The sequence below is a fragment of the Micropterus dolomieu genome, linkage group LG17, assembly GCF_021292245.1.
Source record: "Micropterus dolomieu isolate WLL.071019.BEF.003 ecotype Adirondacks linkage group LG17, ASM2129224v1, whole genome shotgun sequence".
Taxonomy (NCBI): Eukaryota; Metazoa; Chordata; class Actinopteri; order Centrarchiformes; family Centrarchidae; genus Micropterus; species Micropterus dolomieu.
Window position 1 is genome coordinate 7,535,882 of NC_060166.1, and position 17,345 is coordinate 7,553,226.

Sequence of the window (17,345 nt, forward strand, 5' to 3'; positions counted from 1 at the left end):
ATCTGATTCACTGTGTACAACAAAAACACTAATACGTATTAAAATAACTGCAAAAAATCAGTCTGCCCGCCCTCTAAAGGGCACTCGCATAAAAGGTCTCTCCCTCTCAAAGTCCCTAGAGGGTTTTTCCTGAAGTCTTATTCAGAAGCCTATTTTTATTTTAACAAGTAAAAGAAAGCTCAATGTTACTTATCAAAATAACTAAATGTCACTGGCCCAAATCTAAGATGCATTTATTGTCACAATTAGGAAAGGAAGGAATTAAGAGCATTAGCTTAATTTAATCATATGATGCACATGTTCCCCACATTGTTATTCAGAATCCTATTTTTATTTAAAAACATAAAAGATAACTACTAATACTCATCAAAACAAACAAGCAACACAAACAGTATGCTATCCATATACACAAAAACACACCATTGTGGTAATAGAAAAGACTAATTACAACATTAGCCTACATACGAATGGGGGTCAGTGAAGAAAGTTGATCTTAGTTTTAATGAACTTCCAAAGATGATGGCTTGGGAAAGTGAAAAAATGCATGAAAGTAAGAGTCGATCTTAGCTTAGTTTAAGAAGACTTACATAAACGGTCTGCAGAATGTGGTGGTAAAACCATAGTGTAAAAGGAGAGACGCCTGAATGCAGATGGACTAGAGGTTGAGGACCATACAAAACCGATAGCTAAAGGCCTTCCCTCAGTATTCCCATGATTCATTGTGTTGAAGGAAGTTTGATAAAATTTGCTAATAAGACTCCTATTTGTTTGAAATACAAATGTTACTCTGTGATTTATGCTGTTTGAAACACATCTGCTTAGAATATAATGTTATTTGTTGGTAATTGTCATTTTTGTGATATTTTACTATTGAAACCAGGAGTGAAGGGACTGTTTCATTTTATAAGAATGGTTGCATTGCTGAAAAAGAAACTACATGCCAACTGCGTATAATTCACACGGTCAGTCATGCCAACAAGTTTGTCATAAGATTCTCACTTGGTGATGGCCAAATGAAGCGGTCTGACGCATTATTGTTTGTAGCAAAGATAGTTCAGAACTCAAAGGTTCATTAACAAAATGCAAGACACGCGATCTGCTGGTGAAGATAATGTAAAGCGGCAAAAAGTCGACAATCATAAAATGCAAGTCGGCTGATGTGTTATTGCCAAACCCAGAAGAAAATTTATTGCACTCACTGATTGATCTTATACATGAGTTTGAGAATTCTGACGAGACGCCGCGACGTGATGACAAAATCAGACACTATAGTGAGAAATAAAAAGGCTTTCGAACTAAAAAACAAAACAATTGACTTTTTTAAGTCGTGTACACGAAACGCAGAGTTTTTCCTGATCTGAGAACTTTACCATACGGTTTTTGAAATGGCTGTTAGAGAGACTGATGGTTTTGATTTTAGACTACAGAATCCTTTTAGTCTAATTGTGTCAGGTCCTTCCAACAGTGGTAAAACATATTTTGTGAAAATGTTGATTGCAGAAAAGCTAATTTCAAAACATATTGAAAATGTTGTATATATTTATTCGTGCTGGCAACCCTTGTATTGCTGCCTGTAGATATAAACAATTTGTTGATTATTGATGATTTAATGAGTGATGTTAGCAGTAACATTGAGGTCCAAAATGTCTTTACAAAATATGTGCATCACAGAAATTTAAGTTGTTTATACCTAGTTCAGAATTTGTTTTTTCAAGGTAAAGTTAGCCATACTATTAATTTGAACACCAATTATCTTGTTTTGTTAAAAAACTCAGAGATAAATACCAAGTCATGCTAATGGCTAGACAAAGGTTTCCTTGGGAAGAATCATTTTGTTACGGATTGTTTTGACGATGCCACAAGTGTTCCTTATGGTTATTTAATGACTGACTATAAAGCTAAGACACCTGATGATTTCAGACTCAGAACTGACTTGCTTTCAGACCTGCCTGTTGTGTGTGTGCCTAAGAGAAATTAAATAAACATGTCTGAGCACATTAAAAGAAACCTGTCTTTATTGCAAACTATGCACGGAGCATCTCCATCTCAGAGAGTGAATATTATTAAATCTGCATCACCAGACCTTTTGGTATTATAATGCGAAATAGCTTACAATGTTTTAAAAATCCCTTTAAATAAGACACAGTATCAAAAATTAATAAGGAAGAAGGCGGGGATTAGACTGCTCGCCAATAAAAAGGTTTACGCTTCAAAGAAAAAGAAGACGTTGCTTAAACAGTCTGGGGGTTTTCTTCTCCCCCTCCTGAGTATCGCTGTGCCTTTTATAACGAGTCTTATTGCTTCAAGACAATCTTAGATAACTATGGAGTATGCACAAAAAATGTTTCTGGTACCTAAACAACAGCTTGATCTTTTAAGACGACCTCTGGCACACGAGTCTATTTGAGAAACTGTTGAAAATGACCTGGATCGTACTATAAAAGACATTCTGGATCAACAGACCGAAGATCTTCATGAAAAAGCAAAACAATATTCCATCTCTTTGCAGAGATTTCTCACCATGGTAAAACAAGGAGAAAAAGACCAGAACACACTAACTTTGTCAGTGCCGGTCGCTGAGGATTTTTTACTCTACAGAGCAGAAGAATGAAGAAGGAAGAGATTTTGTTTTTGAAGAAAGGAATAAAGCTCAGCATATTTTGGATAAAATGTCCTCCTCAAAAAACATATCTGCATGGACTGAACGTGGGGAGTTTGTGTTTAACGGTAATGTTATTAAAGGGTCTCATGTGTATGATTTGATAAGAGGAGTGACGGCTTCTCACAACGTGTCTGACAGCCAGAGACCTACAGGTTGGGATGAATATCTGCAATCGTTGGCTATATTGAATATACCTTTATCAGTTGTACCAAATCAACAGGTCAAAAGAAAAATTGACAAGATTAAGAGAAAGACTTCTGGAGAATCTTTTCCTCTTATTACTGGACAACCATCTACACCTCTTGTTACCAGAGGACATCGATTAGCAAACAATGAAACAAGTCCATTTGTATCTCCTAAAATGCGATTGAGTGATTGGATAACTTTTTAATTGTATATCGGTTTTAAATAAATGCATTGAGACAGAACTATCATTTCAGTGTTTTTATTTATATCATCAGAATAACAAAAAACATTGTTGTACACGTTTCAATCTATTAATCATTTTGATAATGATTGACACGCAGCTTCTAATATTATTTAAAAGAATCTTTTAATTGAACACACTGGTTACATTCTGCATAATTATTTTTTTCACATATTTGCACACCATAAAATCATTGCATGACAGTTTATTACTATATTTAGTCATTACATTGTCATAAGATAACCCTCTATCCATATGGTAAAGAAAAAACACACAATGCTGACCGCACACTACAGAATCCACATCTTGAACTTGTCAGTAACAGAATGTTGCGTGGACTTACAATTACTGTTGAGAAAGACAGAAAAGGATTCTGGAAAATGTGAGTATATCGGAGAGTTCCCAAAACTGTCAAAGAATGATCCCACACCCTGCTTGTCAATATAGACAGCTCAATTATAGAATCATATGTGGCGTAAATAACCGCATTTATTGTGCGTTGAAGCGGATTTCTAAAACGAGCCTCTAATATAACACTACCGTCTTTAATGAGCGATATATGGTCTCCACATCCTTCATCAGGGCTCAGGTTAAAACAGAACAGACTATATCCATTACAAAATTCATCGCGGGTTATGGCCATAGTGTTGTTTTTAAGATACTTTCCAGTTGCCGAGTACAACTGATGATACTCCCTGATGGCATTCCCTCTGGTAAAGTTGGGTTGAAAGGGTTTTGAAGGATATCGTTTGTCGTCAACGTATAAACATATAAACTCTATATCATAATGGTTAAATGGATTATGCGCGCAAGTACCTGTAAATACCTCATGATCTACAATTCCTACTACAATAAATGTAGGTATTTGTCCCAAGAATATATTTTTTTGATTACAAACACTGACACACTCTGTCTATGGGATATTTAACGTTGCCATGCGTTAATGCGTTAGCGTGTGCTAGCTTAACAGCCGGAGATACGGTGACTTTCTTTACAAACAGGCTTGCTGACATAATGTTAACCCGAAAGTTGTCTACAGTGTTGCACATTAAGCAAAATTTGTTTTTAGCTCTTATGAATCTTGAGGTCTACTCCATTTATCATTAACTTGTCTTGTAAAACAAGTCAGAATGTAAAGGGGATATTAGCTCCACTACACGGCCGCCTTGTGTGTACTCCATTCTTTTAACTAGTCCCTCATTGCGTCCTCCAGACGTTGCGTCGACCGTATGACCTGCTGTATCCATGCAAAATAGTCCGGATCCAAACTGTGTCTGAAGAGCGTCCTTTCCGTAGTTCAAAAGGCACTCTATTATACCCCTGTAAGGATGTGTTTGATGATTGCGTTATGAGTCGGTCCCCCAACGATATGTCGACCTGTGAAAATATTGTACATCCAGGGTAGTTGATAAAGCCCACTTCATCTGCTTGATCCAATCCGCCATTAGCTTTGGTGATTTTTACGCGTACAGAAACGTATTGTTTAGAACCAGGTAGTCCTCTGTACTAGCTGGAATGAAAAATTCAAGGGGTGCAGAGTCTGATATCACTGCTAGAGGAGGGAATTCGACATAGACACATTTCTCAATACTTGTTTGTGTTAACGGTACCATAACCAGGTCTAGCTCCGACTTAACGTACTCTTGTGACAGGCTATGTACCAACGACATTCTCGTAAGAAAATGTCTCTTCTGACGTTTTGTCGACTAGCTTCTCCTTGCTTGTTTATTTTTTCTAGTCTTAGTATGGGTCTTCTTATTTGTTGTTCGGCTACACCTCTTTGGTGGGGAACTCCCTCTTTTCCCAGGAGGTCGTTTTATTGGTCGGGGGGCCGCGGCCATTACACCCGACCCCTCTTGATGTCTGTTCATGATGTTAGTAATAACATCCGTAGCTATGTTTTTAGCGGCTGTCTTTAAATAAGGGGCAATAAATGTAAATCCTTTCTTGAGTAAGGGGAATGCTAATCTAAACAAACCCCTAAAGATACCCCCTAATCCTGCACCTTACTGCGCACCGAGCCCACTGTATACAGGTAAATCACCAACCGCTCTGGATTGTATCATATTCAACATACTTGTCCGCATTGTGAGCATATGGATGGTACATGTTTGCTCCTTGTCTAATACTGATATTTTACGGGTCGAAAGTGTAGCTTTAATATCACTTTGCCGTACGTAAAAGGGATATGTTGATTCTGATCTGACTTGAGAGAAATGTCAATATTATCAATGTGTGTTTTGCAGAGCCTCAGGTAGTGTGGTCTGTCATATGTATTTGTGATCATATGGTTGTTTGGCCCCGATATATGTACTATTCTTAAAAGAGGGACATAACTATCCCCTAGTGTTTGATGATCAACATTATCGGTATTAACAAATATATTATACATCTCTACATTAACATCGGCAGGATCTGGTGCCATATATGGCATCTGTGTCAACACTGTGTTAGTTTGTGGTTGAGATCTAAATGTCGCAATTCCCTCGTGAGTTTTAAAAGCTGCTCCGGGGATAAATCCCAACATTTGTGCAAGTTTTCCTTGAAACGTTAATTGTACTTCTCTTGTTGGTAAAATGCTTACTCTGTTGGTAATATTGTTTTCAGATAAACAGCTGTTTAGTTCAGCTATTTTCTGTGACATTGTTGTATAGAATCCCTGTGTCGCTGATAGAACTACTACTTGTTGGATTTTTATATCAAACACAACAAATTTTGAGTCTTCTGATGAAAAAGATTTCCATGTTTTTGGATAATGTATTTCTATCAAACCCACCTCATATGCTGATTTAAAGTGTAAAGGCTTGGATAGTTTTGTTCTAAAGTTTGCTATTGTATTGCTCGGGTAAAATAATGCAGACGAGTTGCTGGGCAGGGTGACAAAAAAATCCTCTGTATCCATTTATACGTGTGTTTGTAAGATGCTATGGTTTTTTTTAAAGTTTTTAAGTTTTGTTTTTATCTATAATAACTTTTTGCATCTCTGGCTCGTAAAATGTTCCCCGTAATATTTCACTGTCATCGTCTTTTAACCTGTAAACAGGAGGGTCCCTTGACATGCATTCCTTTACAGTGAAATATTCATCAGTATAATTTTGCTCATAAACATTTTTAAATAGGCCACATAGTTTTGAAATTCTTACAGTATCGCCCACCTCATATTTCAAACGAATTACTCTTTTATCTTTTGTTTTATACAAGTTGTTTAATACGATATCTTCATTGTCTTTTGTTACATCAATCGGTTTCATTTTAATACTACGATGATAACTATGATTGTAGGAGGTGACTAAATCCTGCAATATATTTACATATCGTTTAGATTTATTGGCTGTTAAATAACGCCACATTTTAGATTTCAGAGTCCTGTTAAAGCGCTCTACTACAGATGCCTTAGTCTCATTTGATGTGGTAAAGTGTACGATACTATTAATTTTCAGAAGAACTCTATTCCCTCGTCTGTTTGAAATTTATGCGGTATTCTACCTTCAGCTAAGATATCTTTAAAGGATGCTGTGACGCATTTACCACAACGCGCCCATGCGTGTTTTGAAAACAAATCTATACACGTTAATAAATAGCGTACCCCATCATTTTCAGCAGAATAAGCGGACATGTCGACTAAATCTAGCTAGAATTGCCAATCTATTGAATTCACTAAAACCTTGTTTCTCTTAAAATGCACTGGAGCCGTCTTGTGTAGAGTATAAGCATCTTGCTTCATGAGCCAGTTTTCTACGTCTGAATCTGCGCACCGAACTCCAGTAGTGTCAAATATGGCCGTTTCAAGTTTTTGCTTGCCTCCATAACCCCCTGCGTTTTCTGTCGCATAGGATATATTTCTCATCACCTCCTCCATGATATTTGTTACAAAGACTTACGCTTCAACGTCTGTGTTCAAGTATTTTATTTTCAACGACATACGCGACATATCTGTCAGCAGTGATTCCAAGTATACACTTTTCAGAAAATCAGTACAAGCACCTATGTTTTTACAAACCAAAGATTCAGTTAAGCAACACATCACATCAGCAACATCGACATGTTGTTTTCTGGTTAGCATTAAAACACACAAATCAATGCTAAGTACAAAAACAAAACACATGACCCGTATGAAAATCATTACCATTCACAGGAAAAACATTTGCTATATCGAGTAGAGTAGATTTCACATCTGCATATTTATCCACTGTCATTTGCACCATGGTACGCCATCCAGAGGTCATTCGTCTGACACATTCTGTCTGTTTTTCAAATCTAGAACAACATAGTATCCTATCTGTGTCACATATCGCATTGTTAACACCTTCACACGACAGTGCTCTCATCTTATACACGATGTATCTCTTTTTGACATAGTTTAGTAGACTAGACACATTCCCTATTGTTTTTAGTGTTTTTCCCCCTTCCAGATGTTCAGAGATTCCTTAACTATTGTGTTCTCACTGTCCTCCACTCTAACTACCCGTTTAAGCGAAGCAATGAGAAAAGGGTTCCTCAACCAAAAAGTTTTCTTTTGATCCCTACATAGCTAGCATAAGGTTTATACCACCTGAATAATTTATCATTGTGTGAGAAGATTTCAAGGGTTCTATCCCATTCTCCCCACTGGACCACAAAGCCGGTGCTAAACCACGTCTCCCACTCTTTAGACGTGATGGGGTAGCTTTTTTGTTGCTCTGGGGTTCCCATCCTTGCCTTTTGAATGATAGAATCGTCCTTGCATGATCTAAAAAAGATGTAGGATTCTGGGTCGTAGACTTCAAGGTCTGTTTCTACCCAGTAGAGCTCTCCAGGCACAGAGCTGCACCATTGTGTGGTGTAGACACCGTTTGAAGCACTCATATCTTTACAGACTTTGTTTCTGAAGTAATTCCAGTCTTTGGCTGAAAAATTAATGTGCGGTGTTCTTTCTCAAAGAAAAATTTCATCAGGCTCTCTTGTATAAAGATGAACTGTTCCGTGCTCAAACAAGAATCCTGACATTCTAAAATCTCCCACTGCCCATTCAAACTGAGGCGCCCAAGCCTTTCGGTCCAGAAAATCAGCCAATGTTGTTGGGGGAGTCTTCTTTCTGGGAGCTATACTCATTGCAACAGGATCTATAATTATACCTCGTTTTGGAGTCATTACTCCCAATTGATTACCTGTGACGTCCATGATTGTGATGTTGCAAAAATGGCGCTGTTGTTCTGCACAAAGATAGCTCTGTCCGATGCAGATTCACCTAAAAATCATTCGGTCACCCTGTTCCACGCTCTCAGTCAGATGTAAGTCAAAAACGAACTCACTATATATACAACTGACTGCTAAAGCCACTCCCAAACCTCAACATCCGCTTTTAGAGGATAACACTGGACATCCACCATACACAAACCCCCCTTTTCACACCTGTCTTCACCTTTTGGTGATCAACCCCCCCACCACCGCTATTAGAGGATAAGAACGGACATGCCCAAATACAAACCCCCAATTTCACACCCCTCTTCACCGTTTGTTGTTCAACCTCATGACAACACCCCAAATTTTTTTTTAATTCAATTTTTTTTTTTATTAATCAAGTTTTTCACGTGCACATGCATGATGCGCGTAACAGGTGTTTCGCGGGAGCACGCATTGCTAACCCCAATATAATACTGACATATCAATACTTTGTGTTTCATCTGCACACCAGAAGTTATGCAGGTCAGATAAGTGCATAAAGTGGAAACGCGTCCAAAAAAGCATAAAGTGTTCTTATGGCTTATATCAGAGTTTCTCGGTTAAAATATGACCAGTAAGCAGTGTTGGGAGTAACGCATTACAAAAGTAACACAATTACAGAAATGTATTTCTGTTTGCTTTACGCATTACTAAAAAGAAATCGGTAATATTATACCCGTTAGAATCTTAGTAACGTGCGTTTTAACGCATTTTAACCCAAAATGAAGTAGTAGTTTGTTTGTTTTCTTAATAAAACACCGCAAAACATTTCGGCAGCAGAAAAACAAATCCATGAAAAAAAAAGTTATTTCCTGTTGCAGGAATCCGATGGTCGATCTTGTAGGCAGGGTGCAAACTACAGGGGAACTCTATAGGCTGTGTGTTTGTGCTTTTAACAAATCACTTTAATGATCAGAGAGGCTGCTGTCCTGACTGATCCTATCGGAGTGATGGGAGATTCAAATAATCAATGACATTATGCTGCTATACCTCATGCGTACCCCCCGGTATTAATTAGAAGGTTAATTTTAATGACAAAGACCCAATCAGGGGACATAACTCTTCATTAGACTTCATTAGAACCCCCCTATGCAGACACATCTTACTATCAGAATAGTGCAAACATTAAATAGCAGTGAGAGTAACTCAAAAGTAGTGTAAAGCATTACAATTCAGAGACAGTAATATTGTAATATAACAAATTACTCTCAAATGACAGTAACTAGTAATCTATAATGTATTACATTTTGGAAGTAACTTGCCCAACACTGCCAGTATGGAAGAGTATGAGTACAAATCAAACAAATAAATGTTTCTGTTGTCATTACCATGCCTCTGATGTTTCTATTTGATTTATGCAAGCTATATTAGATACATGGAAAACATTAATTATTATTAGCAGCAGTTGTTGAACATACTCACAGAACAGGAGAAACACTTAATAGTATTTTATAGAAGCTGTGGTCTGTGGAAAGTCTCATAATTGTTTTCACAGGGTGACAAGGTGCTGTACTGTTGCCTCACAGCAAGAAGGTTTTGGGTTTGACCCTGCAGGCCAGCTGGAGTCTTTCTGTGTGAAGATGGCATGTTCTTCCTGTGCCTACCCGGGTTTTCTTCAGGTGCTTAAACATACAGTTTAATTGGCGACTCTTAACTTGTTCACAGATGTGAATGTGAGTGTAAATGTCTTATCATTCAGGTTAGTGGTACTGGTGAATGAATTGTCTCTGTGTCAGCCCTGCGAATAACTGCCAACCTGTCCGGGTGTACCCCACCTCTCGCCATTGTGAAGCTTGACTTATAGTTGTAGGTTAAAGGCATTCAGTGTAGCGACAGAACCTACACATGTAGCAGCCAAATTAATGCTTTACCCAGCATGTGTGCCTTAGTGGTTTGTGGCTGCCTCTTCTGTTCCGTCGATGGTCTCCTTTCTTCTTTCGAACCATCTGTTTTCTCTGTCCATTATGTGTACATTGCTGTCAAAGCATGTCTCTTGTCCCTGTCCTTGAGGACAGCAATGCTCAAATATTGGGTGGACATGTGAGTGTTACGCTTCAGTTTGTTTTAACCCATCAGCGTTGTTTGAGGATGACCACACATTCCATACAGGTTTGTTTACTAGAAAATGATCCACTCAGGATAAGAACTGTTTACATGGCAAAATTAAACAGCCCACACAGTTTAAAGGGCACTGTTGCAGAACTCCAGTTACTTCTATGTATACCAATGTATATAAATTAGATTGAAGAAGCCCTGTAATGTGTGTAGAGGTGGTGCGCTTTTGGTAGTTTTATATCTGCAGGTGTGCAAAGCACTTGAATGCTCATGGAAACAAGGGGAGATAAATAATTCATTGTAATGGAACATTGCCTTTCACTATTAAAGTGAGCAGTGCTCTTTCTTAATGCCACATACTGATGGCTTTATGGCCAGAACAAGAATGCAATTACAGTTCAATTAGGAGAGACTTCATCTAAGTAAACTAATAATTTATTGACGTGCACAATCAACATGGGAAATATGAATAGTCTTTGGCGATTAGACCACATCGTGACGTCACGGTATTTAAAGGGGGTGATGAAGTTGTTAATTGGTATAGAAAACCCCCCAAAAAGAAAAAGATCAAAAAAGGACAACAAACCATTAGATATACTTTGATCCTTACCTTACCAGGCTGCAGCTGGTTTCTAGTAAAATCTGTAATCACAAGGTGTACTAAAAAGGCGAGGCGAGTTCCCGGGAAGTCTGTGAGGGCTTAGGGCTGTCCCACAGTTGAACCGTCAAGTGCCCAAGGGCTCTCTCGCGGACATTTTGAGCCCTTTATAGACCCTTTTCGTAAGTCCGCATTTCTGCAGAGTTTGGCTGAGGGAATTGCCCACAGTTCATAGCAGTATGACGTGACACACGGGGGTTACCGGGGGAAGCCCAGAAGCGAGAGAAATATCACGGCGTTATTAGAGAAGAAGAAACAGTAAACAAACAAGCATCAACAACTACACTGATGTTAACATTGTTGAAAGTTTTCTTAACTTAAGATGGTGCATAGAACACATGAAGTCAGAGGAATGCAATAACTTTATTACAAACTATTTATTTTAGTTTTTGCTTAATGATGCTGTTTTGACCAACAATAGTGTTATTGACAAATGTATATTGACATTTACCTCTCCTCCACTCTGTAGGGTGAGAGCCTGCAGGACTTAAAAATCCGGCAAACACATAAAATAAAAAGTGTGCAACGTCTTTAAGCGTCATTAACATCATAAAGTGGCCAAGTGCTGTCCCATTCCTTTAAACAGCATTTTGAGCCCTTGCAGCCTCTTGCACTCAATCACTTTCCAAGTGACGTCAGTAAGTCTGTGGGGGTTCAGGACTTAGGGCTTAGGGGGGACATTGGGATTGGGCCTATATGTCATTATTTGTAGGTGGATTAATTGCTATATGATGTAGAGTTTTCTTTAAAAATAAAGGAGCATGTGTCACTTTTACATGTGTATGTATTTTATTTGGCATTGGTAGCGCAAAGTTTGTGATTATTATGTTTCATAATTGTATAATCCTTCCAAAATTATAGTCCCAGTTCCAGGGTGCGAATTATACAATGGGGAGGTCAACTATTTTTCCAGGTCTTAAAAGGAAACCCAGTACAGCGCAGGCGCGTGCTTCAGTGTATTAAAATCTTACTATGCTTACAATATCCTTGCTTATTTAACTAATGTCCGCAGTCTGTAGATGACGATAAATCAAACTCATTACACCAGTTTACCGGTGCCCCATACCACACAACAACTTTTGTAGATAGGGGTCACCAAGTATAGTAGAGCAAAACTGCCAGAAAGTCAGACACACAACAGCAGACCATCATGCCCGCTCAAAAGAAACCCACAAAATGCTGAACCAGAACCAAAGACACTATCATAAAATACAGTCTGCATTATCATCTCTAATTCCTAATTCTTACCATTCTCATCAAGTGTAAAGTTTCAATTTACACTTTGTTTTGCAAATATCTCCTTTCCTCTTGCTCATGTTGACTGTGAATGATGTAATCTGCATCCAGTAAAGTAGTAGTCATACACTGTTGTTGGGGAAGAGGGAAATGGGAATTCCAGAGTTAAAACAAATCCCATGTTTATTGTGAAAGGACTCACGAAAGACTTCAAATGAAATAATAAACTCTATATTGATGTAAAAATGTATCTCTACAATAACTAATCCCTAATTTCACTGCTCATGCCTAAGCTCCAGTGTTAGCTCAGCTAGCTAACATCAGATAGCTAATTTTAAGTAAAAGAAATGCTAATTACGAAACTCTGAAGGTAGGAAAGTTAAGTGTATTAAAGCAGCTAGATAGTTAACTACTGACATTAACTGTCATCACTGGCGCGTGATGCACCGGACGGAGCAGCTGCCACTGCGAGTGATGTGGGCAGACAAGATATTCAACTAACGCCAACGTTAGGAAATGGTATGGTCTATTTTGTATAGGCTTCGCCCTCATCACTATTGGGTTTACCCCCTAAGTGTGCCTGCGCAGCGCTGATAAATTTTGTCTACGCCGACCCACAGCATGGACCTCTGCTACGTCCACAACTTGTTTATATACAACTGTGAGACCTAGCCTTCGGCTCCCATTTTTCTTCAGCACTGAGCTGTCTAATGCCGCTTTTCTATTACCAGTACCAGCTCAACTCGCCTCACCTAGACTCGACTCTACTCGACTCGGTTTGGCCGTGCTCCGTTTTCCATTGCCGATAGTACCCAGAGATAGTACCCCTCAATGTGGCTGGTCGTCATAGCGACGCCACACACAACTCCCGCAACGTAATTTTCAATGCAACACACACACCGGCGACCCACATGCAGCTGTCTCTTGATTTAAGTTCAAATGTTTTAACATTCCTCAGAATGTAAAGACAGATAAGCGGTATGAAAACCTTCCAGCTGTGTTTTCCTCTGCCGTTGTTGCTGCAGCGGTCTGTGTGACAGTGGGACCAGATGGCTGTGAGCGGGCGGCTGGCCCAGCCTCCCCCACGCCTACCCCTTCTCCGCCGCAACCGCAAGAAGGCCCGCCAATGCCATGGTCAGCCTGAGGCAGCTGCAGACGCAGTTCCTTACGCCGTTACCCAGCCTCCTGCTCCTCCTTCACAGCAGGCCTCAGCTGGCTCAACAGCGGGCTCCCCTCCAAGCGCCAATGACAAGTTGGGGGGGAATTGTGTGTCAACTTTTCATGTTCTGCCAAAAGCACTGTTCAAACAGAATCTTTTAAAATATAACACAAACAGAGCCTTAAAGAACATGTTCTACAAAACCGATGAGCAGGGAGGGAAAACTCACATAATGATGATGACCCAGCACAGACTGAAAAAATCCAGCCTGTGGTCGAAGATATGCTTTTCGTTTCATGGACTTCCTTTGTTTGATTATCACCTGCACCACCTCGTGTACACTTTGAGTTCAGTAAGTGTTCAATAGGCCTATTACAAACTGCAGTGGGTCCTAGGGTTTCCACCCGTCCCTTAAAATACAGAATCGTCCCATATTTGAGAACTAAATAGGTTTCTGTATTCTGTAAAGACTTGTCTTACCCCTTAATGGGTAATACTCGCTGCCATTGCTGGTTTGATTAATACTGTCAGGTTCAGGGCCAATTGGAGTTAGATAAGGGCGGGTCTCTTGGCAGGAGTCCAGTTGAAACAACGGTGGCGTCCCCTCTGAAACACAAGCAGATGCAAAAGTACTGACGACGCCAAGAGTGGGAGAAATCCAATAGCCTTCTTGATGAGTATCAAGCTAAACTGCACAATTTGTCAGTCAGTGTTCTATGTGGTGCACGGTGGCCTGTCAAACAGCATTACGAGGTGGTAAAATTATTTAATAAAATATACTAATTTTCTGATTTATTACTTTGGATTTCCTTGCTGTATGTTTGTTTAAAAAATATTGTTACAATGGAAATGAATCACATGCCTACATTATGATATGATTTGTTTTTTAAGGTTGAGGTAGATAGTCAGACACAGAAGCATTAATTTAAGAGATAAGAGAGATATATAGGCTATTTAATACACATTTATTTATCAAAACATAGTGCTTATGGGAAGAATATAATGTGTTATGCTTAACCAATCTTTAGAATTGAATCCTTCAGTACTATAGAATTAACATTAGGCTAAAAAAAAAAATGGAGTGAGCTCTTGATCACTTTGAGCAGTCCTGTTCTTACTGTAGTTGTTTGAAAGACACATCAGATACTCAGTGCTGCACGAGTAGTGTACTTCTGACAAGAGAACATTTATAAAAGGACCTAAGGGTCTAACATGCTCCAATACTGCACACAAGGCCTACTACTTCAGGCCCACTGATGTTCATGATGTTCATGGAAAATCCTTTGCAAAAGTCTTTCCAGTCAAATCGTATTTGTTTTAGCCAATTTAGAGTTAAGAAGATACTGACATGTTGATTTAAATAGTTAATAAAACACAGTTGACATCTCACAAGTTCCTCTCACTGTCATTGTTGGTGTATTCAGCTATGACAATATGACCACGTCTGTTGGGTTGTGATCAAGAGAGAGTAAGTTCATCACAAACCTGGCAGTATGACCCGACCAAATATGAGCACAGCAGACACATTTTCCGATGAACAAAATGAACTGATGAGTGAAGTGTTGTAGCTGAGACATAAGTGGATAAGAGACAGTCATGTTCGCCATAAGGAGGCTATCGTTGCTCTTGCTCTTTAGAAACTGTCTGCTAAACTGGGACTATGAGATTTGTGGATGGTCGACTTCATCCACACCTCATCTGCCTACCAGTTCTTCATCGGCTCCACTGATTAGCCTCTCGCCAGCGAACGACCTGCCAGCTAGCATCTGGCCACCTGATCCCTGGCCTACTAACTTTCCTGCTTGTCAAGCCTGTTTTCTCACTAGTCTCACTAGTTTCAGAGGCTGGCAACTAGCTGGCCTGCCTGCCTGATTCTCCGCTTGTTTCAACTGAGGAAGGGGTCCCCCTACAGACAAAGAACTCAGGGTCTATAACAATCTTTGCATACTTTACCATGCGAGCCTGGAAGTTGGAGATGGCGTGAATGGCTATCCTTTGGCCCACTAGCTGGGCGGCTAGTTCCCCTGTTAGAACCCATCGCCATTGCACCTCTCAGCTGCCCTGCTCTTCGTTACCCCCAGAGACAGTTTTCCCCAGTGCCATGGAGGTGTCCCCTGACCTCTCTGTTCCCTGTGACCTGTCAGCTACCCCGCCAACTCCTGAAACACAGCCCCACTCTATGTTGCTGCGACATTTACCTGCTTCCTCTGCTTATAATGGACTGTATCTGCCATATATATGTATCTGTTAAAGATTTTGTTAGTCCTATGTCAGCAACCATGTCATCATGAGCTACTACAAGTTTCTGCCCCGAACCAGCCCCTAAACCTGATGAACTGTTTCTTTTCTCAGGCCCTGTTGTGCAGCAGCTGCCCTTGGACTCTCCTATACTGCAGCAACCCTCTGACACCCCTGAACCTCATGAACTGTCTCAGCCACCTACACCCGATGAACAGTTGCAACACCCTCAACCCCATTAACTGTTGCCACATTCCCCAGAAATCTTCCAGACATCCAGCTGATGCAAACCCTCACTGAGCTGCACTGAGCATCGGCTCACCAGTTGGGCTTCCCGTGGATGCTGGTCCCCAGCACTGCTCTCCAGTCGACGGTCTCCAGCCTAGCTGCCCAGGCGTTCCCTTTTCATTTTCTATTTGGACTCATTTGAATTATGACAAATATCCTCACATGGGGTAATGGCAATAAGGCAGATTCTCAGGTTGTCTTATGAGTCACTCAGGTGTTTTTAACAGCGGATTCTATCAGCTTTGACACCACAAGTAGAAAACTATGGGATTCCATAACTTTGTGCTTGTTGTTTTGTTGTCTTCTAGTGATGGCTGATTGCTGCTGGTTGCTGCTTTCACTGCTGATATTTCAGTGGATTAAAGTATCAGTACTTTTTAAATATAATCTTTTTGTCTTACAGATAAGTTTTGTCAACAGTATATTCCAAAACTAGGAAGACAAGGAACAGGCAGGAACACTCAACTTTAAACGCAAGGACGTGACAAAGACTGGAGAGACAAGCAGGCGTACATGTACACAGGGACTAACGAGGGGGCGGGAGCAACACAGGTGAGCGGGATCAGGGCTAACGAGGCAGAGACAGAGAGACAGCAGGGGGAAACAGAGAGAACACTAGACAAGCAGACATGGGGCAGAGTGAATAACCAAGAAGACAGAAACACACAAGTTACAAAGAACCAGAACCTAAATGAGAACACAGAACTAGAACACAGAGTACAGAGGAGACCAAATCACAAAAATACGAACAAGGACCAGGAATGAATACCAAAACATGAACTAAGGACAAGGAACTAAACTCAGACTCCCAAACAAGACACACAGACGGAATCATAACATACATTTCAACAGTTTTATTGCTCCACCATTTTAAACAGTAAGCACATTTCTTGATGTGCGGTAACCCATGAGCAGTGTTTGAGGACTGTATCAGTTAACAAAGATTTACTTACTGACAAAATCAAACACCCCACGCTGGGTAAAGGGCAATGTTGCAGAACTCAAAAGCAAACTGAACTTACTGTAACACTGATAAAACAGAAGGAATGTGCAGAACACAGTTAGAAATAGTGGAATATCCTAGAATGTGATATAAAGTACAATTCAAACAACTTTATAATATAATTAAATAGCTCTAGAATTGGTATTTCAACTGTATGAAAAGCTTGTAATGTTGAAAGATGTTACAGCTTTTTACGTGTCCAACCACCTGCAGTAGCGAAATAGTTGGTGAAGGCATTACTGTAACAAAATGGGTGGACAAAATTTAGAATCTATTGTTTAACTTCTTCAGATCATTTTGATTCTGTCTAATGGTTTTTATACCCTGGTTCTATAGAATCATATGTCATTTTCACATTTTCATTTAGCTGGAATGACAAACTTTTATAACTTTAAACCTTAGCTGATTAAACAAAAT